Genomic DNA, 25,702 nt, shown 5'->3' with positions numbered 1-25,702 from the left:
GTAGGGAACTGAATACTTTAATCAAAACTTTTTATTGTGTGCATATAATGTTGCTGTTCAGTCTCAGTCGTGTCTGACTCTGCAACCTCATTTGGGGTTTTCTTGGTAGAGAGACTGGAGAGGCTAACCATTTCCTTCTCCAGCTCATTTTACAAATGAGGAAACTGAGGCAAACAGGGTGACATGACTTGCCCAGGGTCACACAGTTTGTAAATTTTAGAGACCAAATTTGAACACCTCTTCCTGATTCCAGGCTCAGCACCCTGTGCACTATGGGGCTGTCTACCTGCCCCTAATCTAATTCATTCAGCACCTTTGTTTGCCAGGATCTCTGCTAAGCCCTGGAGATGCAAAGAAAGATGAGAGACAGTGTCTGCCCTCGAGATGGCTCACAGACTAGTGGGGAGATGACATGCAAATGACAATGTAAAAAGAAGATACAGGCATGATGAATTAGACATGAACAACTGAAAGAAGGCACTGGAATAACTAGAGATGGGGCAAAGGCTTCCTGTAGAAAGGATGTTTTAACTGATATCTGAAGGAATTCAGAGAAGCCAGGAGGTAGAGATAAGGAGAGAGAGCAGTCCAGGGCAAGGCGAATGGCCAGGGAAAAGATTTGGACGGGGGGAGGATATTGTATTTGAAAAGCAGCAAGGAAACCAGTGTCACTGGGGCAGAATAATGCACAGAGGGGAACAAAGTCCCAATCAGTGGCACATTTCTAAATTCCTAGGTGATGCAGTAGATAAAGCTCTGAGACTGGGGTCAGAAAGATTCATCTCCTTGAGTTCACATTTGGTCTCAAGCACTTCCTAACTGTGTGAGCATGGGCAAGCCACTTAACCCTGTTTCCTCAGTTTCATCACCTGTAAAATAGACTGGAGACAACACCAAACACAGTCATGAAGAGTCAAACATGGCTGAAAAGAACAATGACAATGTGAATTCTTCCTATTAAAAATAACGTGACCACTCCATAGGATTCATTATCAGGACCTAGCTGAAATTTTGCCTAAGGCAAAATCCCCAGACCTAGCTTTATTTACTTCAGGAAGTTTATAACCATCAATCAATACTATTTTTCTCTTATGTGCCTCCTGAGTCTCTATCCAGATTGACCAACGATGTATTTACAAAGAATGAGACATAACTCAAAAGCCAAATGTTTGGTGAAATTTTTATCTAGAGGAATTAGGGACAGTTTACAGAACAAAGTATCCGCTTGTAATCTCATTTCCTGGAGAGACTGGGACTAGACAACCTTTTGAGCTTGGGCTTTCTGAAGTGCAGGGAGCTGTATTGTTTAGGTGTCCACATTTTATTGGGCATCAATAGAGTAAGGGCCATCCAAGATTGGGGGAGTGAAGGGGATCTTGTGAAAGGACCAAGAGGCCTGAGTGAACCAGAGCAGAGCAGAAGCAGAGCCAGTCAAATCTGTGCTATTTAGGAGTGAAATTGGGTCCATTAGGAGACCCTGCACTTCTAGCCTGGGTAAGATAGGCAATGATTATTCTGTCATTCATTTGTGTCTAATTCTTCATGACTCTGTGGGCCATAATTTGGGGTTTTCTTGGTAGAGATACTGGAATGGTTTGCTATTTCCTTCTCTACTAGAGTAAGACAAACAGAGGTGAAAGCTCATTTCTCTATCCACTCAGTCATCTAGATGCTTCAATGGAGGCCTTTAAGGCTGGGAAGATCCAGTCTTAAAAACAAAAGTGAAGACAAAATCTTCTAAGACTTTTGGCTAGTAATTTAGGAGGGGATGTAGCAAAATTTGGACATTAATACATTGCTGGTGGAGTTGTGAATTGATACAGCCATTCTGGAAGGCGATTTGGAACTATGCCCAAAGGGTGCTGAAAGATTGCCTATGTATCCCAAAGAGATAATAAGGAAAAAGACTTGTATGAGAATACTCATAGCTGCGCTCTTTGTGGTGGCAAAAAATTGGAAAATGAGATCATATCCCTCCTATTGGGGAATGGCTGAACAAATTGTGGTATATATTGGTGATGGAATACTATTGTGCTCAAAGGAATAATGAACTGGAGGGATTCCATGTGAACTGGAACAACCTCCAGGAAGTGATGCAGAGTGAAAGGAGCAGAACCAGGAGAATGTTGTACACAGAGATGAGTACACTGTGGTACAATAGAATGTAATGGACTTCTCTACTGGCAGCAATTCAATGACCCAGGACAATTTTGAGGGACTTATGAGAAAGAATGCTATCTACAATCAGAGGAAGAACTGTGGGAATAGAGACAGAAGAAAAACAACTGCTCGATCACAAGGGTTGATGGGGATATGATTGGGGATATAGACTCTAAATGATCACCTTAGTGCAAATATTAATGGTATAGAAATAGGTCTTGATCAATGACACATGTAAAACCCAGAGGAATTGTGCATTGGCTACAGGAGGGGGATAGAGAGAGGGCAGGGAAAGAACATGAATCTCATAGCCATGGGAAAATATTCTAAATTAATTAAATAAAACTTAAAAAAAAAGACTTTTGGCTTAACTTTTGTCAAACTTTCGGGAGGCTATGGACAAGTGTGGCATAATATAGGTAGGTGTTTGGGGAGACTGTAGCCTCTATATTTGGATAGACCTCCAAAACTGGTGAGACCATAGATCTCTGGAGATATTTCCGAGGTGAATAGGGACAGTGGTGATGAGTGGATTGGTGATAGGAAGAACTTCTCATTTAGAGTTACTAGAGGTTTCCAGTTTGTAGGAGTCATTTTGTTAGAGCCTTTGAACAACCAAGGTATCCTGAAGATCCCACTGAGTTGGTAAACTATATCCCTAGGTGCTCATTACTTGTAGAACTAGTCAAATCCTTCAGTTCTCCCTTTGCTTCCAAGTGCACAGGTGGGCAGCTCTATGATTGGTAAGTGACAGGCATCTTTAAGGTCTGTGATCTCTCTATCTCGTGATAAGTCATCTGATGTTCTTGGCTTTAAGCAGTTAGCCCCAAATACTTCAGAATTAGTAATTTTAAACCCCAGTAGCTGATGTGTACCACTCAGCTTCAGATCTCTCTCTAAGCCTGAATGAGAAGAAAGTGATATATGGAATTGAGGGGTAGACAACAGCTCACTGATGAAGAATTGCAGAGGAGAGGTTTTTGGGTAAAAGATGCCTTCAAGAAAGATGTAAGATAAGAAGTTGGCTGGTCACATAGGAACACAGTAAGGGCAAGAGAACAGGTGGACAAGCCCAGGTGATGGGGAGTCAGGATAAGGAGTGCAAGGAGAAAAATTATCAATGGGCTCCTATGGGAGGCAAGGCCAGTATCAGTGAGATAAAGGTTCCATTGGGTAGAAAAATATAACCTTCCTTACTGAGAGAAGTGGTGTTGCATAGTGGTTAGGGGACTTCATGTGGTATCGGATGACCTGAATTTGCCCTCTGTCAGTAGTTGAGTGACCCTGGGCCAGTCACTTCACATTCCTAAGTCTGCTTCCTCAGCTGTGAAATGGTGATAACAACAGCCTCTACCTCCCAGGGTGATGTGAGGATTAAATGAGGTAAAGTCTTTAAAAGCTTTAAAGTGCTGGGTCTCTAAGGAGTATTTTTATTGCAGCCCAAGATCTGCCCTGGGAAGGGACTTTTCACCCTTCTCATGTTCATTCCCAGTCACTGTGGCATCCTTCACCATGTTCTTGGGTTATGGGAAGTTTCTCCTTCTATCATCCTCCATCTTGATTTCCTCTAGAGTCCTTTGCACTCATATTCTCTCCCCTCTCCCTGTGTTAAGCAGAACAAGGCTCATCCTTATACCCCAGCCTTTCAGAGACTTGTTATTACAGTCATTCTCATGTTCCCACTTAAACAAGCCCAGCCCATTCCATGGAGAAGGAGATAGCTCAGTCTATTTTGTTTTTCCCAGTCTGACTCTCTCTATAGTATCCTTGGTGGGAGGGAAGGGTTTTTATCATGGGGCAGGGCTAATCAGAGGAGGAGAGGGGAGACCGCATACAGGCAGGAAGACATGACTTCAAATCCTGCCTCTGACATGACACTAAGTAGGTATGGGACTCTGGTCAAATCACTGGCCCTTTTGGAGCCTCATTTCTTCTTCAGTATAATGGGCATGATAGTGCCCACAGCACCTTCTTGTCAGAACTGTTATGAAGCTCAAATGAGAACATGCCTACAAAGTACAATGTTGTAAACTCCAAGGCTCAGCACAAATGGCATTTGTTGTTATTGTGCCAGTGTGTGTGTGTGTGTGTGTGTGTGTGTGTGTGTGTGTGTGTGTAGGGGGGGTATTGTTATTTAGCTAGTTCTGCTGCTCTCACATGCAGGGCTGTTTTTTTTTTCCTATGGGAAACTTGCTCCTTATCCTTTCCTATATGATTCAGCAGCTATTTGTGAGGCTCTTACCAGGCAGGACTCCCATCCTGGACTGTATCCAGACCTATGGTATGCATTCAAATGTAATCCATCAGGGCCATTGAGCCCTGGTCTAAGGCCTTAATTGTGTTAGCATCTCCCTTTTGTCTCTCTTGACAATTAATTTCCTTGCTTTCTGCTAATCAGTTTGGGCTAAGTATAGAGAGGGAGTGCTAGAGGAAGAAAGAACCTCTTCTCTGCAGTGCCCTTCCCCTAGCCACCTGGCAGTATCTGAGCTCTCCCTCCCCCAACCCTCAGGTGAAGGGCATCACTCCTCTGAACCATCAGTATTGGCCCTGAAGCTCTTATCATGATTGACTCTGGCTCGCCTAAGAGGCACCTTCTTCAAGGTGGTGAGCATCTCTGAGGCTGGGATTCAGTGGAAACTGATGATCTGATGAAGACCACCTCTCCCAGATCTTCAGGCAGTTATGTTCCATGATGGCCATTATATGAATATACTTGCCCTCTAGTGCCTCTGTCCAAATTCACTTGTGGATGAATTCTTTGGCAAGTCTAAGAATAAAGAGAATGTTGAAAGAGGTTTCAAAAATCTACCAAAATGTAGACACTGAGAATAATCTCAAGAACTGAGAGGTGAAATGAACTTGAGAGGTCCTTAATTGGATAGGGATTGCCTCTACAGTGTTCTTTATTGTTTCTTGATTTCTCATGAATCATTTAGTTTCTAGATGGTCAATTCTGATTTTTAAAGCCTGATTTTCCTCTGTCAGGTTTTGGTTCTCCGTTTTCAATTGGTCTATTTCTTCTTACATCACTTCATTTCTCTTTCCCACTTTTCCTCTGCCTCTCTTAATTGGTTTTTGAACTCCTTTTTTGAGCTCTTCCAGAATCTGTGTCCAATTCATATTTTTATTTTGAATTTTGCATGTGTTTCCTTTGTTTTTACTGTTCTCTTGCTCTTTGTCTCCATAAAAATTCTTTAGTTAGGCACTTTTTTTGTTGTTTGGTCTTTTTTTCCTATCTAATTATAGGTAGACTCTGTTTTCTGGGAAGTTGGGGCACCCTCTAAAACTTTAGTCCTTCTCAGCTTATTTTCCGGGTTGTTACTACTTTACCAGATGGAGCAAAAAGATTGGGGGTGATGGTGGATTGTGAACTGGGTCCTCACCCCAAACTGTGGATTATGCCCTTATTCTAGGTCCACACAGATCAACCTGCTTCAGCCCATATTGCCCTGGGCCAGGACTCTAGACTACTCCACAGGTTTGAAATTTTAAGGCGTGTGTGTTGGTGTGGACCACTATTTGCCCAGGCAGGATCTTAGGATCTAAATGTTGGCTGGACTTGGGTTTGGAACCTGGAACAGCAGATGTGGGGTTGTGGTGTGTGGCTTACTCTTGGCTTGCTCTTCCCTCCTTGCTATAGTCTCTTGCTGGCTCTGCTTTCCTCTCACCCCAGTTCCCCAGATGTTGTCTGCCTATCTTTTGGGTTTTTCTTTTCTTGAAAGTTGTTTCACTGTTTCCTTGTTTGTTCTTTCACTCCTGTATATGTTTTGTGGCAATATTTTAATCTTGGTCAGAGCGAATTCTCCTGGTGACACAGAGCAGCTCTGGTTCATTCCTCCATCTTGGCTCCATCCCTGGAAGCCAGCTCATTATTCCTTACAGCCCAGTAGTATTCTATCACTGTCATATACCACAATTCATTCAGCCATTCCCCAATCAACCCTTCATTTTCCAGTTTTTTGTCACCACAAAGAGCGTGGCTATGAATATTTTTATACAAACTTTTTTCATTATTATTTTCATTCATGTAATGTTATCATTTTCATTCTTATCTCTTTATAGTATAAACCTAGTAGAGGTATTTCTGGATCAAAGAATTCTTTTAGAGCCCTTTGGGTATACTTCCAAATTGTCTTACAGAATGGTTGGATCAATTCACAATTCCATCACCAATGCATTAGTTTCCCACTAATTTTTGTGGTGACATGGAGCTGCTTCTCTAGTTACTCCTCTATCTTGACTCCACCCCTAGAAGTCCTTTCCCCTCTATAGCAACTTAGGAAGTGGGCACAATTCTTAGTATTGATTCTAAGACAGAGGGTAAGGCTTTTTTAAGAAAGTACTTAGTATATTGCCTACATATAGTAGGTGTTCTATCAATGTTTATTCCCTTCCCTTCCTTGTTATCTTGTTGGTTTGTCATAATGACTAAAGTCTTTGAAAGGGCTTGGAAAGGGGGCACACATAGCTGTGTGACCCTGGTCTAGTCCTTATTGTTATTCTGTCTTGAATCAATACACAGTATTGATTTTAAGACAGAAAGTAAGGGCTTTAAAACAAAACAAAACAAAACAAAGGGCTTGGAGTACATTGTGCAGCTCATAAGGAGACAACAGTGGACCAAGGAAATCACTGATATTGAAACTCCCTTCATCCCTTCATATCACAAACCATCTGTGTCTTTTGTATACCTTTGGTTCATGTTTTTACAGAGATTTTTCCCAGAAGATATACTTAGTGTATTGGCGGTCTTTGCAAGTATCTTGAACATTCTGTGGGTGTCCAGACAGTTCTCAGGGCATCAATGATCCTCCTTGTCAGCTGGTGTGATTGACCAATCTCTGTTTCTGCTCATTCTTTGCCCCAATGATAGCTTTGATTCAATTTCTTTGATACTGGCTTTCCTCCATCTTTTTGCATGTACCATGTATCTTCCTATCATCACTCTTTGGGTCAGTAACAACTTTGAGGAGTCAAGGAGACAGTGGGGATGAGGAAGAAACCTTTTCCCTGAAAAGACTAGGATTCAAGCTCATATAATTCTGCATTTAACCACTGGGGATTAGATCTCCACTGATCTTCACTGTTGCAGTGATAACATTGATTTAATTATCAATCTGTGAGCAAGAGATAGAAAGGAAAAATGGCAAGCTTATGGTGGCAAATTCCTGATTTCTCATCAAGGTGGTGGGCAATGGATTTCTGGAGCACAGATGGTTCTATGGGGGAGGTGAAACTTTTTTACCTTTATTTGCACCTTCCAGCCCTCAGCGAGGTCAGCTTTGTCCCAGGGAATGCTGGCTAGATTGATAGGGAAGTTCTTGGAAGATCTTTAATGTGGGACTGGTGACCAAAGTAGAGAAAGATTGCACGTAGATAGTAGTAGGTAGGAAACTCAGACACCTGCCATCAACCCTGTCATTTTGATAGAGAGTGAGGCTGAGACCCAGAGAGGAAATGAGCCCCACTCAATGTCTCACCCAAATCCAAACCATTCTCCCTTTAGTACTAGGTCTTTGTGAATAGCCAGGATTCCTAGGTGACAGACTTGTCTGTACTTAGCTAAGATGGTCCTTAGAGATCTGGCTAATGCCTGAAACTGGACTGGAATCTGTTCAGCTCCATAAGGCTGCCCAGAGCTTGTGTTCTTATTGTAGCATTAGGATAAGAACCCAGAGTTACCCTGACACTTGCATGGGAAGGTGACCTTGGTGGATGGGGCTTGGAATACATAAAGAATTACCTAAAATTGGAGGGGGACCTTTGTGGGTGAGGGAAAGCTACAATTGCCAGAACAGTGTAAAACAAAAGCCTTTGCTTTCCTTAAATACTTTCTTGGCTATTCTAAGTACTTTTAAAAATATAAAAGCTGGCTACCAAAAGCCTTTAAGTGTCTTACATATGCTCTCCATGTTAGGCTTAAATATCTGTACTATCAATAGGTACTTAATAATCTCTGTCAGGCATTGAAGTCAGAAAAAACCCACAGACTGTCAGCAGGAACCTTTTCTCATTTCTTCTGCATTTATCTAAAAATAACAATATGTCCTGAGCCTGCTCTGGCTTTAGACTCCCCAGTGTTTTGGGCATGGAAGCAGAAGAAGTGAAGGAGATCTGTGCAAAGAGCGTTTCCATTGATGAGATCTTAGCTGAGATCTCAGACCAGGGGTGAATGTGTGCACCACATGGGGCTTTACTGGGGTGACAGTAAGACCAGCACCTCCCTCCTTCTGGGGACTGAGAGCAATCAAACATGGAATTCCTTTTCTCTTGGTGGTTATGGAACAGTCCTGATTCATCACCTTTCCTCTGGATCATGGCACTCACCTACTCTGTGTCCCTGGCAATCCATTCAGCTGTATGCTACCCAGGTGACTTTTGGGGGGTTGAAGTATGACCACCATACGATTCCTCCAAACACTCTTAAACTCTACTGGCTCTCTATTAGCTCCAAGACCCTTAATTATTCAATTACACTCACCTGTTGGCTGTTGCTTCTACAAGACACTGACATCTCTGAGTCTGTGCACGGGTTGACCCCTGGGCCTGCAATGCTGCCCCTCCTCATCTCTGCCTCAGTTTCTCTGACTTCCCTCAAGACTCAGCTCATAGTCTATATTCTGCAGGAGGCCTTTGTGGGTCTCCTTGCCCACTCCAGGGGTTAGTGCTTTCTGCCCTGAGATCCCCTTCCCTGTGACAGGCACACATGGTGTGTGTAACTAGTTATTTATACTTTCTCATATTTACACATGAGCTCTTGAGGAGCAGGCAGTGGACTTTGTTGTCCTTGAAAACTTGTGCCCTGTTTAGCATAGTGCCTGGCCAATAGTGCCCACTCTGGAAAAGCTTATTGACTAACCGACTGAACTTTCCACAGACGAAATCCCTCAGATCTTTTCTCTAATGCATGCCTTGAGGTTGACTCAGTAGTCCTAAGGCCAGGACACTCTATGTGCCTTTTACCACTGTTGGCTGTACCTGTAGTTTCTTTTTTAAATTTTAAACCTTTACCTTCCATCTTGGAATCAATACTGATTATTGGTTCCAAGGCAGAAGAGTGGTAAGGGCTAGGCAATGGGGGTTAAGTGACTTGCCCAGGGTCACACAGCTGGGAAGTGTCTGAGGCCAGATTTGATCCAGGGCTTCTCCTCTTTTCTCCATTTAACATCAATACTGGGTATTGGTTCCAAGGCAGAAGAGTGGTAAGAGCTAGGCAATGGGGGCTAAGTGACTTGCCCAGGGTCACCCAGCTGGGAAGTGTCTGAGGCCATATTTGAACCCAGGACCTCCCCTCTCTAGGCCTGGATCTCCATCCATTGAGCTACCCAGCTACCCCCTGCACCTGTAGTTTCTTCACTGAAGTAACTGAGCTCCCTGTGAGTCTCACAGCTATAGAGGGCTGTGTAGGGACTGACTTACAGGCTCCGGTGGCCTGACTACAATGCATCTTTTTTGTCCTGTGGATCTTTCCCGCTGGAGCCAGTCTTTCTGCTCTCCTGTCGCCCATCTCCATCCCCCCCCCCCACTGCAAGCTCCAGGAGGGCAGGACCAGATGGTACTTGAAATGTGTGCCATTGCCAGCATCCGCTATGCACAAGGAAGAGCTCAGGCAATGCATATCGAACGGAGTGGACTAGAACGGGACTGACCCTGGCTGAAGAGTTTCCTATCAGGTCCGGGCTGTTGGGCTTCATCCAAGGCTCTGGAGGGCACGCAATGAAGGATGGCGTCTCTCTGAGAGGCTCTGCCAGCAGCCTCTGCTCTAGCCTTCATTGGGAGCTAAGAGCACTTTAGGCAAGTCACATGGATGGGCTGTTTGACCAAACAGCTGGGGATGTGGATGGGAATTGGATTGCTCTCTTGGTGGGAAGTGTTTACACATTAGCAGAGAACTAGGGCTGGCTTCGGGGAGGGGGGGGGATTCCCAGACTTGCAGGGAAGAGCCCCTGGCCCGAGGCTTGCTTCAGCCCTCTCCTCCCTGGGCACCTCTGGAGCGCCTCTTCCCTTTCAGGGATCTTCTCTGCTTCTCTGCAGAGGGGGGTTCATGGCACTGTTGCTCCCCCATGCCAGGGATGCTGGGGAACCAGAGCAGGTCAGAGGCAGAAAGGCTTCCACAAATCCTCTCCAACTCTCTAAATGTCAGTGATTACAGAGTGGGGACAATGCCTGGAGGACTGATTGATTTCTTTAATAATGGCTGACATTTATGTAGCACTTGGAGGTTTGCAAAGCACTTTCCATCCATTATCCTTTTTAAACCTAAGAAGCCACTAGAGGAAGGTGCTCCAGGCATTTTCTCCCCCATTTTGCAGACGAGGAAACTGTGAAACGTCTAATACAGGGTCCCACAACTGGGAACAGCTGGGTCTGAGATAGGAGGTAGACTCAGCCACTCCTGGCCCTCTTCTTGCTTCATTAACCTGGAGCCAGTAGGGACCGCAGAGATCCTCTGGCCAGTCCACCCTTGTTTATTGATAGTGAAGCTGAGGTCTGTGGAAGAGAAGAAACTTCCCCCATCTAGGGATGGGATGGCACAGTCAGGACTGAAGCTCTGGAGCATGCATGGCTCTAAGTTCCTCACTTGTGCTAGCTTGTCTCCCATTGACCATGCAACCTCTTTAGGGGAAGTCATATACAGAACTGAGCTAGGAATACACTAGCCCAGATAATACTTCAGTGAGGAACTGAGGGGAAGATATTTCATCTCCATTTTGCACATGGTGGAACTGAAGCCCAGATTTCTGGGCTCAAAGCCCCCCGCTAGTCAATAGTCGCTGTTGAATTTGAACCTCAATAAGAAACAGAGTAGGGTGGTGGCAGGAGCTCTCTCCTTGGAGATAGGATACTTGGGTTAAATGGTTCAGTGAGCTTAAGGCTTTCTTCTCTCTGGGCCTCAGTTTCCCCATCTATAAAATGATGGGGCTAGGATAAATTGATCTTATAAGGTAACCCCCCCCCCCGCTTCAATTTTCTCCTCTGCAAAGTTTGTAGGGGATAGGGGTACTCATCCTTGAAAGATACCTTTTCCAAGAGGCTTGTCAGTGGCTGTGTTTGGGGAACTGAAACATGAGCTGTTCAGAATCAAATCTTCTGACTTCCCATCCAAGTATTTCCTGAGCACTTAGACTTTATGGGTTGATTTGAGGAATTCACTCACTGAAGCCCAGTTTCCCTTTGGCACAGCCCTGGGATTCTTCTTTCCTCTTATTTTTTTTTTTAAATGATGAGCAAAACTCAGTGTTCTGTAGAATGAGGTAATCTTCATTCTCCAATTCACAATGGCTGAGTCATGTTTCGCTGGTGATTGTCAGCCCATTGCTTGAACTCTATCAGATCCACGGCTATCCCTGCTCTGGGGCCATAAAAACCCAGCTCAATGATCTTCCATCTTCACCTATGTCCCATGCATTCTGATAGATCCTGTCTTGAGGCCCAGAGAATGCAGTGCACATTCAATTCCTGCAGCTGGTGAAGTGCCTGCATAGAAGCAGTTTGGACTTTTATAATCCTGCTTATTGGGACTGAGCTCGACTCATTTCTCTGTAATGGGGAATAGTTCAAGTGAAAAAAACAAAACAAAAACAACAACACTTATTTTAGTTCAAGTAGGAGAATAAGGATTAAGAAAGAGGCAACATTGCTCGAGATCCCCTAGTGATGATTCATTGATTTATTCAATCATTCATTTAGCAGTTGTAGAGTACTTAGCACTTGGACTCCACAGTTCCTAGGACCCCAATCTTTTTTCTTTCTTTCTCCTATTATTTTATTTTATTTTTAATTAATTAAGACCATTTTTATGGTTACATGATTCATATTCTTTCCCTCCCCTCTTCCCTTTCCCCTCCCAGAGCTGATGAGCAATTCCATTGGGTTATATATGTACCATTGCTCAAAACCTATTTTCATATTATTCATATTTGAAATAGAGTGATCATTTAAAGTCAACATCCTCAATCATACACTCATCGGACCATGTGACCAATCATATGTTATTCTTCTACAGTTCTACTCCCACAGTTCTTTCTCTGGATGTGGAGAATGTTCTTTCTCATAAGTCCCACTGGATTGTCCTGAATCATTGCATTGCTGCTAGTGGAAAAATTCAATTGTCCCATAATGTATCAGTCTCTGTGTACAATATTCTCCTGGTTCTGCTCCTTTCACTATGCATCAATTCCTGGAGGTCTTGCCAGTTCACATGGAATTCCTCCAGGACTCCAATCTTGCTATCATGGAACTCTCAGGCTATGTAAGCACAGATGTAGGAAATGGTGATGCAGGTAAGAACATTTGTATATGCTTCTAGGTCACTTTAATTTTTATAAATTTCTGTAGATACAGGTATTACCCAAGGCTCTGTCTTGGACACTCTTGTCTTCTCTTGATTCTCTCCTTTAATAATATATATGTATATATATATATATATATAGATAGATAGATATAGTATGTATATATATATATATTCACATACATATAGTGTTATTATTTCTCTGCAGATGACTCTATAGTCAATTTATGCAGCCCTAATCTTGCTCCTGAGCTCCCCAAATGCCAACTACATGCTAGACAGCTCCATCTAAGTCCCTTAGTCACCTTACATGCAACAAAATACTTATTATATTTAACTTTAAGCCAATCATGCCTCCTCTGTTTATATTAGAACCACAATCTTATAATTCAGCTAACTCTAGCTAACGAGTCATCCTTGTTTAACCTGGAGAAGTGAAGACTTTGCTGGAAGCATGTGAAGGTCTTTTAATAAGCATTTCAACAAGTCAATAAGCATTTACGATGTGCTTATGTTATTTAGGCACTACAATTAGCACCAAGATTACAAAAATATAAGCAAAAGGAATGCTAGAATCTGCTCTCAAGGTGTTTCCACTCCAATCAGAGAAGACAACACATAAAGATGGTGCTGGGTGCCTGGTGAATTCCAGAGTTAGGCTCAGAGCATGGAGAATGAAAGAATGAACATGACTGCTGAGTAGACTTCTTTTGGAAGGCCACCTATTGGAGGAAGAGGCAACAGGAGAATCTCCCAAGGTAAGAAGACCGCCATGGTGGAATTATCTTTCAGCGTGAGAATGCTGTCATATTGAAGAGACATTGACCTCTAACCTTCACTGTGGAGTCAAAGGTCTTGAGTCAAAATTCCACCTGCCACTTACTACCTGTGTGTCCTTGGGCACATCAATGAATGTCCAGAGCTTCAGAATCCTCTTCTAGGTAATAAGGAGGTTGAACTCAATGTCTTCCAAGATCCCTTCCAGCCTATTCAGCATCCTAGAACTTGGTCATCTTGGTCCTAGAGGGCAGATAGAAGAGTAGTGGGTACAATTTGCAAAAAGGCAAATTTAGAATTCAATCAAGGAAAAGCTTCATGTGACCAGTAGAAGATGCTTCCTCAGGAGGTAATGAAATATTTTTCACTGGGGATTTTCTAGCAGAAGCAATATGGTCTCCTATTGGGTATATTGTAGAGAGAATGCCTATTTAGGTCCATTCTGACCAAGTTAGTCTCTGAGGTCTGATCCACCTGAGAGATTCTCTGACTTGCTATTGACAGAATCACTGATATTTGGAGGCACTGGAGTTCACCTTAATAACAGTCCCTTGCCCTGGTATAGCCATTTTCAACTCCATTTCACAGGTATTATTATATTTGAAATGCAAATGTCCTATGAGAGGTAGGCAAGAAAAGGATAGAATTGTTGTCCTCATTTGCCAGATTATGTATACTCACATTGAAAAGGCTCCCAGATGGCAGACAACCTAGTCATGCAGGGTAGATGCAAGGAAATCTCAAAGAGAAAGCAATGTATAGTGGCAGGAAGGAAGCATCTATAGAAGTCAGATTTGAGCTGGGTTTTGAAAGAAGCCAGGGGTAGAAGTGAGGAGGGATGGCTGTGCCAAGCTACAAGGTCAAGAGATGAAGTGCCATATGAGAAGACCATCAATTGGTCAGAGTAAAGACCACCAATTAGTTCCTCTACCCATCCTCTTAATTTTGTGATTTCAAGTCATGTTACATTCTGATTTCCCACATTTGTACACAACCCTTTGGTCACTTCCCTTCACAAAATTCAGTTCCCAGAACTGAACATTTTGCTGTGTAAGGCAAACAGGAGCTAGTATGGCTAGCATTTGCCTCCTGGAGCTTTTATGAATATTATAAGTACAAAGTCTTCAAACAAGCATTGAAAATCTTCTATAATTTGCTTCACAGCCTTTTCCCTTTCCCAACTTAACTCACACAGATACAATATATGTCCTTTATGTTCCAGCAATACTGGGCTACTAGCTGAGTCAGAACTGAATGAATGTATATAATGAATGAATGAATGAATGAGAATAATTTTTAAGTGCTTCTTATTTTTGAGACACCATACAAAGTGCTCAGGATATAAATACAAGAAGCAAGATGGCCTGCCTTCTAGGAACTTATAGTTTAAAAATGTTAGTGAAGAAACTGCATAGGTGGAGATGTGGTCAATGGAGTAGTGTTTTGATTTAGAAAATCCTAGGGATGGAGAGGAATCATAGGTTAATTGATTTGCACATTTTTCTGACAGCAATATTAGTGCTGATTTTCCTAGAGAAAGACTTGAAAAACATGGCAGGAAAATGGCTATTGAACACTTAATTAGAGGTAGGCCTGGCTAGATATGGGAATTCTCCCCAGACATGAGTGTCTGGTTCTAGGATGGGAGGTAGAGCAACTGGTCAGAGGCTGGGGGGGAAGGGGGGACTTGGAACATGACTTGCCTTGTTGTACACATAAGTTTTCTTAGGGTCACAGAATTATAGATTTTGAACTGGAAGAAACCTTAGAAGCCATACAATTTAATCCTTAATTTTGCAGATTAAGAAACTGAGGCTGGGAGTTTAAATAACTTGATTGGAGTCACACGAATAGTAACTTTTTGAGGTGGGATCTGAACCCTGGACTTCTTAACTTCTATTTAACTACCCTCTTCACTATATTTCTAAATCCCTCTACATTCTTTTCATCACTGCCTTTCAGATTTTTTCCCCTTAGGTCTTGACTCAAATAGCATGTCCTGATTGTCAATCTCTTTAGTTATCTTTTCTCTCTCCTCAAGTGAGTTTTCTAGGACCTTTTCCCCTGGCTTATTTCTCTCTTGGCTCCATGATTTCCCAATTTATTTTGACTTATCATGTAACCCTTCACCTCAGTTTCTTAGTAGAATGTAAGCCCTTTGACGATAGGGACTTCTTTTGGTTTTGCATCCCAGTACCAGAGTCTAGACTCAAACTTGGCTTCTGGAATTTCAGGGCTTAGTATTCTGTGCACTGTACCATGACATCACTCTTGAGAAGCCTAACTTATTCATCCTACAGAGAAGAGACAGAACAAAGAGTGCTGCGTCCTTTCTTTCAGTGGGCTCTCAGCTTGTCTCTTGTCAAGTTAATGCAAGTCATTCTTTGCAAGTTTTGGCAGAGCTATGAGAAAGCGGATCCAAATTCTTCTGAGAAGTTCTCATCAGCAGTTACCCAGTAGATGTTCTGAGAACTCAAACAGGGCAGATTAGAGGCTTCAGAAATGAATATTTCCCCTCTTCTTTTTGGGAGGACAGATTTCCAGGATCTATTTACAGATTGTCATCATTACCAACAGACAGAATATATGCCTATGAGGTTGAGCTTATCTCAGACCTTGGACAATTCTATTAGTTATTGACTGTGATTTCTTTAGAAATTGTTTTCTCCTGACATAAAATAGGAAAAAATGAGGAAATTGAGACTTTGTACTTCACTTCTTGATAAATATTAAGAGGTTCTATGGATAAAAAAAAGTCATAGTATCTTCAATCAAGAAAGTCATCTGGTTTGTTCCCTATCAAGATGGCAAATCCCATATCTTCACCATCCTTCCCAACAAGTAGTCCTTCAATTTACTTCCAAAGCAGGTTCCCAGCCAAGTACCTTTATTAACTTAGTAGACATCCCTTAGAATGTTGACTAAGACACAGAGAAATGAAGCTATTTTCCCTTAGTCATATTCAGCTACTAAGAGTCAGAGACATGATTGAAGCCAAGTCTTTCGGAATTCAAGTCTAGCAAACTGGTCACTACTCTCAGCTATCTATCCTATTAAAATATGAGAAAAAATAAATAATGACAAGGGAACTGTATCCAAGGAGAGAGTCCAAGGACAGAAGGATGGATTGGAGCTTCTCTAGGACTTGATGAAAATAGAAGAAAACAGTGGTTGGAGTGGGAGACAAAATTAGTAAAAGTCAGATTTCAATGGGTCAATCAGTCAATAAACATTGAATATTAATTCATTATTAATAATGCTTATTGATATTTGGTATCTACTTCATGTGAGTCAGTCTGCTAAACACTGAGGATAAAATAAAAAAGGGAAAAGACAGTCCCTGCCCTCCAGGAGCTCACAACCTAACCTAATGGGGAAGACAGCAAGCAAAGAATTATATACAAAGTACAAACAGGAGCCATGAAAATTGAGAGGTTGGGAAAAGCTTCCAAAAGAAGGTGGAATTTGCATTCAGGCTTGCAGGAAGCTAGGAAAGCCAAGAAGTGGAGATAAGATAAGGAGGAGTTCCCAACACTGACAAAATCCCAGGAATAGTTAAAACAAGGAAACAAACAGAAGCATCTATAATTTCTTAAGAGTCTCATTGGAAGCCACATTAGTTCAAGGAAGGTGAGTCTCAAAGAAATTGAGGCTCAGAGAATGGAAAATGACTTGTTCTTGGATACACAGCAGGTAAATGTAAAAGGCAGCACTGGAACTCAGGTATTCCTCACTCTCATGCCAGCTCTCTGACCACTCCATCAGGCTGCCTCTTAGAGAGCACTGGGATTGGATTCAGAGAATACTGAGGAATTTGGAGTCCTGACTCTGACTTGGCTCCTTCTCCTTTATAAGTCTCTGTCACCTTTAGCTGATAATGATGATGATGACGATGGTGATTCTATTCTTTCTCTAAGCCATCATTTATTGAAACCCTGCAGTGTGCTTGACAAGTTAGGCTTAGTGGTAGGGGCATATACTATGTGTGTAATAAATACTTGTTTATCGATTGAGATGGAGGGTTGGCTGAGATGATTCTAGAGTTCCCACCTCCTCTGGATCCTGACTTTCTTAATGCTTTGCAGCTGGTACATAAGCATCATCAGCCTCTGATGTGAGCTTAGCTCTTTTGAGTTGAGGTCTAGTGGGCTTTCTGCAACCTGGCAAACAAAAGACTTCAGAGGGCATGTCTGGAGGTTGGTGCATTACCCCTTGAGGCATGACCTAAAAAGAAAAGAGCAAAATGGTTTCCTAAATTTGATACTTCAGTCAAAGCAAGCCTTTGACTTTTGCTCTCTGGCTGGTCTCTATAGTGGATTCATCTGCTCAGTCTGGTGATCCAGGGACCCAAATCCAGCCCTGATATTCTGCTGGTAGCCCCGTCACCAAATGATTCTCCCTCTAATCTCTAAGCTCATAACACTCCTGTGCACACTCCCAGGGCAGACTTACAGAAGCTGGTTATCAAGGAAATCTAATTTAATTTCACTGTCTGATGAAGATTATGTCTAGAAAGGCTGTATATTCTCCACTGGTTTTATTGAACATACTTTAACGTTAAGTGTCTTTGAATATTACATTTTCAGGTATTTTAAGGGACTGATCTCTGCTGAGATGCCAAGATATGAATGTTAACTATGTATGCTATCTGCTAGGACTGCAAAGTCATCTGCTGGCCTCAGGCTTCTGGTTTGCACAATCCATTATAACAATAATATTAATAATAAAAGTAACTAAAACAATAGCTAGCTCTTATATAGTACTTTGAAGTTTGCAGAATATTTTGAAATAACTCATTTTATCCTCTCAACAACCCTGGGAGACAGATGCTATTATCATCTCTAATTCTCTCATTCCCAATCAAAGAAACTGAGGAAACCAGAGATCAAGTGACTTCCTCAGGGTGAATGTGAGGTCTTCTAACTTCTGGTCCATGGCTCTATCTCCTGTACCACGGAGCTGCCAAAGATAGATGAAAGACAATAAACATTTATTAGTTACTGACTGTTCAGTTCTAGAGATGAAAGTTCATCTCCAACATGGATTCTGTCCACATTGAATTCATAGTCTAAGAGAGAGGCAAGATGCCATAATGCATAGTATTGCTTGACAAGTGTCCAAGGAGGCACAAGAAAAGTGTGGCTTGAGGTCAGACAGTTTTCAACTCTTGTGAGCAGACAGGGAAGATCAGGTACGGCTTCTTAATGGGGATGACATTTGACTTTAACAATTTAACGGTTTGGTACAATGGATAGAGTGTTGGACTTTGAGAAGGGCAGATCTAGGCTTGAATCCTGACTCAGACACTTTACTAGCTGTGTGACTCTGGGCTAGTCATTTAATGTTTCTGTCCATTTTCCATTTCCTTATCTTTAAAAAAATGGATAATAATAGCACTACCTCCCAGAGTTATTATGAAGATTAAAAGATAAAACATGTAAAGCAACAGGCAAACATTAAAGAGCTATATAAAAGCAAGATAATTATTATTATTGGTGATAATGATAATAATTATAGTTGGATAGGAATTCAATATGGGAAGAGGTGGAAGGACTTTTTCTTCTATTTACCAAGAAAAAAATAATCTCTGTGAGAGAGGAAGGCTTCTTTCCCATTATTAGGTCAGATGATCCCTTAGGCCCAGCTTTGGATGATTCACCCTTCCTCACTCATTCAATTGGCAATCATTTACTGAGTCTTCTGTGCGCTTAGAAAGACCTGTTCTAGTGGGAAACAAGGTAGCTGCATGGGGTGTGATGCAGAAGTGGGGTGATCAGGGACACTTTTTCACATTCTCATACCGATGGACTGACCTGTTGTTAATATAATTCTCCCACTCCTACTCCCACTGCCATGGACATCACTCCCACCACCATCAAGAGCAAACTTGCTCTCTACAAGCCAATTCAAATAGAAATGCATATGTTAATCAGAAGAGAGATGGGTTCAGAAGAGGTGGTGGTGATGAGTAAGTCATTTCTGTTGGTCGATATATCTTTGTGTTGGCTCTCCAATCTGTTTTCTGCCATATTGTCTCTGCTCAGAATTTCCTCTCGTTTTACGGCTGTCAAACTGCATTCTGCTACCATTTTCTGGAAATGTATTCAGGGTCAGATGTTATCCTCCATTGCCATTTTTTATGGTACAGTGGCTAGAAAAAAAACCAACTCTCCCAGATTGGGAGAAGGCTCCCTTTGTTGTTGTATAATACCATTGCCTAGTAATGCCTAGCCACTTGCATAGCCAAGGGCCGCAGGCCACCACACAGGTGAGAGGCTATAGACTAGAGCTGATGAAGTGTCTGTGCCAAGATGCCCATTCCCGTCAGACCCAGGTCTGGGATCTCAGACCCCCAAAATAATTCTTTTCATCTTGCTTCTACTCTCTTACAGGCTGTGGCTCTAGTTCTCAAATTCCATGCTGGTGATTTGGACTTCCCAAAGCCCCCTGGTTGCCATGCAGATGATCAGAGGATCTTTGATCTGAAACTGGAAAGAACCCTGAAAATGAAGGTCCGGAGAGTAAGTGGATTGCCCAGGCAGAATTTAGCAGAACTGGGCTTTGAACCCAAGTCACAGGACTAAGTCAGGCTCCAAATGAAATCAGGACAAGAACAAATGAGTTCTTCACCTAACAGAAAATGCCAAGTGAGTCATTTTGCAGTGCCGGTCTCTATCTCGCCTTTAGCAGGAACCAGATTCAGCAACCCCAATTCATAACTGTTCATTTGTCTGTGTCTACCAGGGCCCCAAATGTAGGCTCTTTAAGTTGAGAAATAGCTCGTCATCCAATTTGGTGTGGAAAAATGAGGCTATGAAAATGACTAATGCAAAATGAAGCTCGCAACCACCACATCGAGCTACACTGGAGCCAGAGAGTTTAAGCAGTGGGTCGTGGAGCCGGCATGCCATCCTGGAGACAATGAGGGGCCACTCTAAGCTCTTGCGTGGCAAGAGTCTGATGTATAGAGGAAACAGATAATTTTGCAAGCTGCACGTAGGCTGGATCTGAAGGGAGAGAGTGGCTGGCCAGCGAGGAAGCTCTTGCAATAGTCCTGATGAGGAAGGTGGAGGGAAGGACATTGAAGCAGAAATTTTATGGAGGCAGAATTGATCTGCCTGGGCAACTTCCTTGATATGGATACACAGGGGAAGGGGAAAACCATTATTCAGGTAGTCTGTGCCAGAGCAATGATTTTCAACCCATTTCCAAGGCACACTACTGTATCTTCACTGTATAAACCCTCTGAAAGGAGCATGGAGAGAATGGGGATGAGGGAATCATAGACATAGGGCTGGGCCAGCGTCAGTTCTTGTAATTTAGCAGAACTGATTGTTAAATTTTGTGTGTGAATATTTGCATCTTGAGAATCATCCAATGGTATAAACTGAGACCTGATTTATTGTTCTGTTGGTTGTCCAGACTTAAGAAAATGATGGAGAGGGGACAGCTGGGTAGCTTAGTGGATTGAGAGCCAAGCCTAGAGATGGGAGGTCCTAGGTTCAAATCCGGCCTCAGACACTTCCTGGCTGTGTGACCCTGGGCAAGTCACTTGACCCCCATTGCCTAGCCCTTACCACTCTTCTGCCTTGGAGCCAATACACAGTATTGACTCCAAGATGGAAGGTAAGGGTTTAAAAAAAAAATGATGGAGAAAATGTTAATCATTCAGGTTCAACTTGAAAATATCCTGCATTTTAAGAGAGTCAGTTGTTAAACATTTCTCAGCACACCCCGGCATGGAAATCCAATTTCACCACAGTCTGAGGAGCTTATGGTTCATGAAGACAGTAGAAGCCTCAAACCCCTCTAGATTCCAGGACTATCAGAGCTGGAATGCATATCGGAGGCTGTTGAGTCCACCTTCATCATTTTTCAAAGGAATGAACCAGAGAGGGAAGATGACTTGGGGAAGGCTACACAGTGAATGGCAGGACTGGGATTCAAAGTCGGGTGTTCTAATTCAAAGAATGTCATTCTCTCCACCATCCTGGACTTGTGTCCTCCTCTAGGGAAAATCCTTTCAAAGTGCAGGTGATTTGCCTGAAGACAACCTGTCAGTAAACGTGTGCTGAAAAGTTTTAATTTTCAGGCTGATTAGGCGGAAATGATTTTCAAAAAGCCACCTCCTTAGAGAACTCAATAAGTAGGCAGGTAAGTCAAAAGGAGGCCAAAAGGGAGAGCAGCCAGGATGCCGCGAAAAGGTGATAACATTTTAGGAGGCTTCCAATTGATCACATTGGGCCATGGAGCTTCTGTGTTATCTTTCAGTATCCTAATGTGGTTTAATTATAAAAAGGGATTAACCTTCTCTCGGCTCAGCACCTTGAGCGGCTAATGAGCAGGCAGTCATAAACGGCCCTTTAAATCAATACACAGGAATGCCAAGATCTCTTGGTTGAGCTGGGCCCCATCTCTAATGAAACTATAAAACACTTGATTGATTGGGGACTGTTTTCTAAAGGTTAATTACTTTGCAGGAATTTTTGTTTGTTTAAATCATTGGTGTCGATCATATACTTGACGAAAGAATGACACTGACCATAGACTAGTAGACACTGTAGGGTTAGGAAAGACCACTGAGCTCATTTCATTCAACCCTTCTTGACCAAGAAACCCCCCATCTTCCACCCCAACAGTCAACCCATCAGCCTTTCCTCGATTACTTCATGGATGATGAACTCATTGTCTGCCAAGGCTACCATAGCTTTCTCTACAACCTACATCCATATCTAGTCCAACCCATAGCAGAACAAGAACCCTTTGGCAACATTCCAAACAAGGTCATTCAGCCTCTGCTTAAAGACCTTCAACATGGTGAGACTATTTTGCTTATAAGATTGCTCATTTAACTTTTGGACAGAACTTGGACTTGATGAGGCAGGAAATAGCCAATCATCATAGGATAGTAAACAGAGGAGTTATTAAAGTAAAATTTGAAGATCTTGAACAAAGAAGATGGAATGAAGAGGCAAAAGGAAGGAAAGCAGGTCAGGTGGAAGGCTATGGCTGTAATTTAATCATGAGGGTAGTCTCTTTAGGGAAAGATAAAGGTTGGAAGTGAAAAAAATGTTAAAGGAAAATACACAATATATAATAGGTAATTGAATATGGGAAGTCAAAGAGATGAATAAGTCAGTGAATCGTTCAAGTTTTGAGCCTCCTCGAGTGGGAATATACAATAAATTTCAGTATAGCAAACATTTCTTTAATATGATCTATAGATGTCTTTTGTCTTTATGTTATCAACACGAATGCATATAATCTTGTCTCCCTAAATTGAACTGCCCCCCCAGCCCATAAAAAACATAACCAACATATTTGGTTGAAAATCATTTCCCTGATTATTTTTGTCCATGGTTGACTATAACATGACTATAACATTTGACAGTTTATATACTATATTCTTCCGGAGCTGCCAGGAGGTGCAAGGTGAGTTCCATTGTCTATTCCCTGAGACCTTTACTGATTTTTCAGCTAAGCAGAGTTAGGCTTTCTTTTCAAGATTCTTTCATTTATTTTGTTGTAGTCATTATAGAAATCATTCTATATTCATTTTAATTTCCTCAGCATCAGTTTAGCCAAATCTTCCAATTCCCTGAATTCATCAGGTGCTAAACCCTTCTTCAGCAACTATTGAATACATGACTGGGGGATCAGTCTGGGAGGGGACAAAGAATTTCGTCCAGGCACTACCCCAACTCTTAGGGAACTGACAAGAGACAAGAGCCAGGAGACACGAGATCCAATAAATGTATACTTAAATCTTTCAAGATCTGTAATTTGGTTGGTGTTGCACAGATTGTCACCCTCTTGTTGGCCCTCACTGATGCCTATTGACGTTAGCTGTGCCCTTCAAGGATGCTGTGCTGCTTAAATAATATCAATGTCAACTGTGTGCTGGAACCCCAGGGTATGGATTCCGGGAGTCCAAGGGAAATCTGAAAGGTTTCTCACTAAGTTGGTTGCTTTGGAAAAGTCCTGTCTCCCAACCCATTAGTCTGTGAGCACTTTGTAGGCAAGGATTACTACATGAGACCAGAAGAGAGACCAAAATAGAAGCCTGGCAATAGGATCACAAGTGCACAGGACATGATGAGTTTGTACCTTGTCAAGAAATGCAATACTTTAGTGAGTTGCTAGTATTGGGAAGAAGTGCAATAGAGAAACAAATCTGGGCCATGAGTAAGATGCAACACATTACAGAGGACTCTTTGAGCAGGAAGACTAAATAATATATAGCATCAGTTTGGGTTTTCATTATTCCAGGGTATTACAACCTCTTCTTTGACTTGGTGGAAGGTTTTGTGAGAGTTACAGTGATCACTTGGGTCAATTTACAAGGCTAATCCTCAGATGCCATTTTCTCTTCTGTCTCCATTGGTTCCTTTGCTTAAGAGATTTTGAACATGTGACTTCAAGATGTACATTTTAGTGACATGGGTTCTTAGTCTGAGTGTGACATATATTTCTCATCATAGCTAGTCTTATGGCAATTTTTTGTAACTATTAAAATGCTAAATATTAATTCTCATGTTGTCCCTTTTTCCATTTCAGACCAGTTATAAAGGAAAACTCAAAAGCCTTGCCTAAAAAATTATGAAACTGATTGACAGGGACTCCTACATCAGTGCCTTGGCTGTCAGAAAAAATTGGCTCCTACCTTCCCTGCAGTCTTCTCATTCCCATGTAAATTCTTTAGATTAAACCATGGGTGTCCCTCACCAGCTGGAGTTCAGTCTACAATGAACCAGCAAAAAATTCCATTGTCTCATTCTCTGAAAGCTGTGCTTGGACTCTGAAGATAGAGGCAAGAAAATTCCCTTCTGTGTCAAAGCTGTCAAATTAGGCATCAGCGGGAAGATGTCAGGGGCCCCTAAAATCTCATTCTCCTTTAATTGCCAACTATGGGGGAGCAAACATTCAGCAGCCCAGCTTTGAGCTGGCCACCTGTTAGAGGTTTCAATAACTGACCCGCCTGGGAGAGATGCCAAATCTGGCTTCCTGAAGCCTTCATCTACACTTTTGACAAGGTGAAGGGGAGGTAACCATGATCCTGATACTGTGACATGTGAAAACCTGGGTATTTTCCTGGTCTCACTAGGGGAAAAGGCTTTTTTGAGTGACTACTCCCTTTACTGTTTGTCTCCACACTATAAATAAGAATGAGGAGGCGAACTCATCCCAGGCAATTTATTTACTGCAAGGTTAGCTGAGGGGAAAGAGTTACAGGAAGATGTGTCTCTGACTTTTAAGGACATTCTAAACATTGTTTCCTTTATATTCAGATTTTAAATAATTGATGGTTTTCACTTACAAATATTTGGTGCCAGAAAGTGCTTGATTCAGTTAAATTCAGTTAGAAAAATCTTTATTAAACACCTAATGCTTTTCATGAAGGGTCCTGAGCTCAGTCAACACAAGGGCAGATGCAATTACAGAATAACAAAATCTCCCAAGCCAAGAAAGGACTTCAGAGGGAAGATCTTCTTCCACATTCAAGGCATGTGGTCACTGAAGATCCCTCAAGAACAATTTACTACCTCCCTAGGCAAACCATTCCATTGTAGAACAGCTTCAGTTCTTAGGGACTGAATCTCTAAGTCTAGCCTGTCTCTCTTCTGGAATTTTCCTCTCTAATCTGATCATGTGGAGATAAGCAAAATAAATATAGCCTTTATTCCTCATAATAACTTTTTATTTAAAAAATAAAACAACTGTATCAACTTCCCCTCCCCTTAACTATCTCCTGAATCTTCTCTCCTCAAGACCAAACATCCCTAGTTCCTTCAAATACTGTTATATAATGAAGTGTTACAAATTATATAAACCATCATTGTTGTCTTGAGTCAGTACAATTTTGACCTTATCAATATTTTTCTTAAAAATTTTGCCCCCCCAAATGATTAAAATATTAGTCTTGCCTTCATGTATGTTACTGTCATCCAGAAGATTCAATGTGGAAGAAACCTCAGAAACCTTTTAATTTCATGCCCTGATTTTACAGATGACGAAACCAAATCCTAAAGAGGTAAAAGAACTTCCTCATGGCCACATAGAGTTAAGGATTAATAGGATCCATGTCTTTGGGCATCTTATTCACTTTAGCACATGACTTTCTTAGTTGAATAGATAAAACATGAACACATATGGCTACTGTACCACAAAATGTTGGTAAAAGCATCAAGGGAGAGGGGAAGTTAATGTTCTTCTGGTGGCATTGAGGAAGCTTTTAGGAGTGAAGCATCATTTGAGTTGAGCTTTAATGAGTGTCCAGGCTGAGGATGTTGCACCCCTCTGCCTCATTTAAATCCAACTCATGGTCAAGGCAAGACATCAGCCCAAGATGTCATCAGTTCTCTTAAAAAATTAAGGATGGGACTTCTGGTCAAGATGGCGGCTTAGAGGCAGCAAAAGTTCAGACCTCTGAAAACCCTTCCTTACCAATCACAAACTGAATGCTCCTAGGGCACC

The 25,702-nt window shown here is 42.0% G+C and overlaps 1 long non-coding RNA gene across 1 annotated transcript in view; it reads left to right on the top strand.

Annotated features, from left to right (window-relative positions):
- LOC103098891 (uncharacterized) overlaps positions 1–25,458 on the top strand; it is a 124,486-nt gene extending 99,028 nt beyond the window's left edge. Inside the window, exons 3-4 of the long non-coding RNA XR_472194.2 lie at positions 19,621–19,875; positions 23,786–25,458. This is a non-coding gene — a long non-coding RNA (uncharacterized LOC103098891). The remainder of the gene's footprint in view (positions 1–19,620; positions 19,876–23,785) is intronic.
- Positions 25,459–25,702: the final 244 nt, after the last annotated feature.

This window comes from Monodelphis domestica, chromosome 5 (genome assembly GCF_027887165.1).
Source record: "Monodelphis domestica isolate mMonDom1 chromosome 5, mMonDom1.pri, whole genome shotgun sequence".
Taxonomy (NCBI): domain Eukaryota; kingdom Metazoa; phylum Chordata; class Mammalia; order Didelphimorphia; family Didelphidae; genus Monodelphis; species Monodelphis domestica.
Note: the sequence above shows the minus strand (reverse complement) of the source record. Positions and strands in the feature narration are given on the sequence as shown.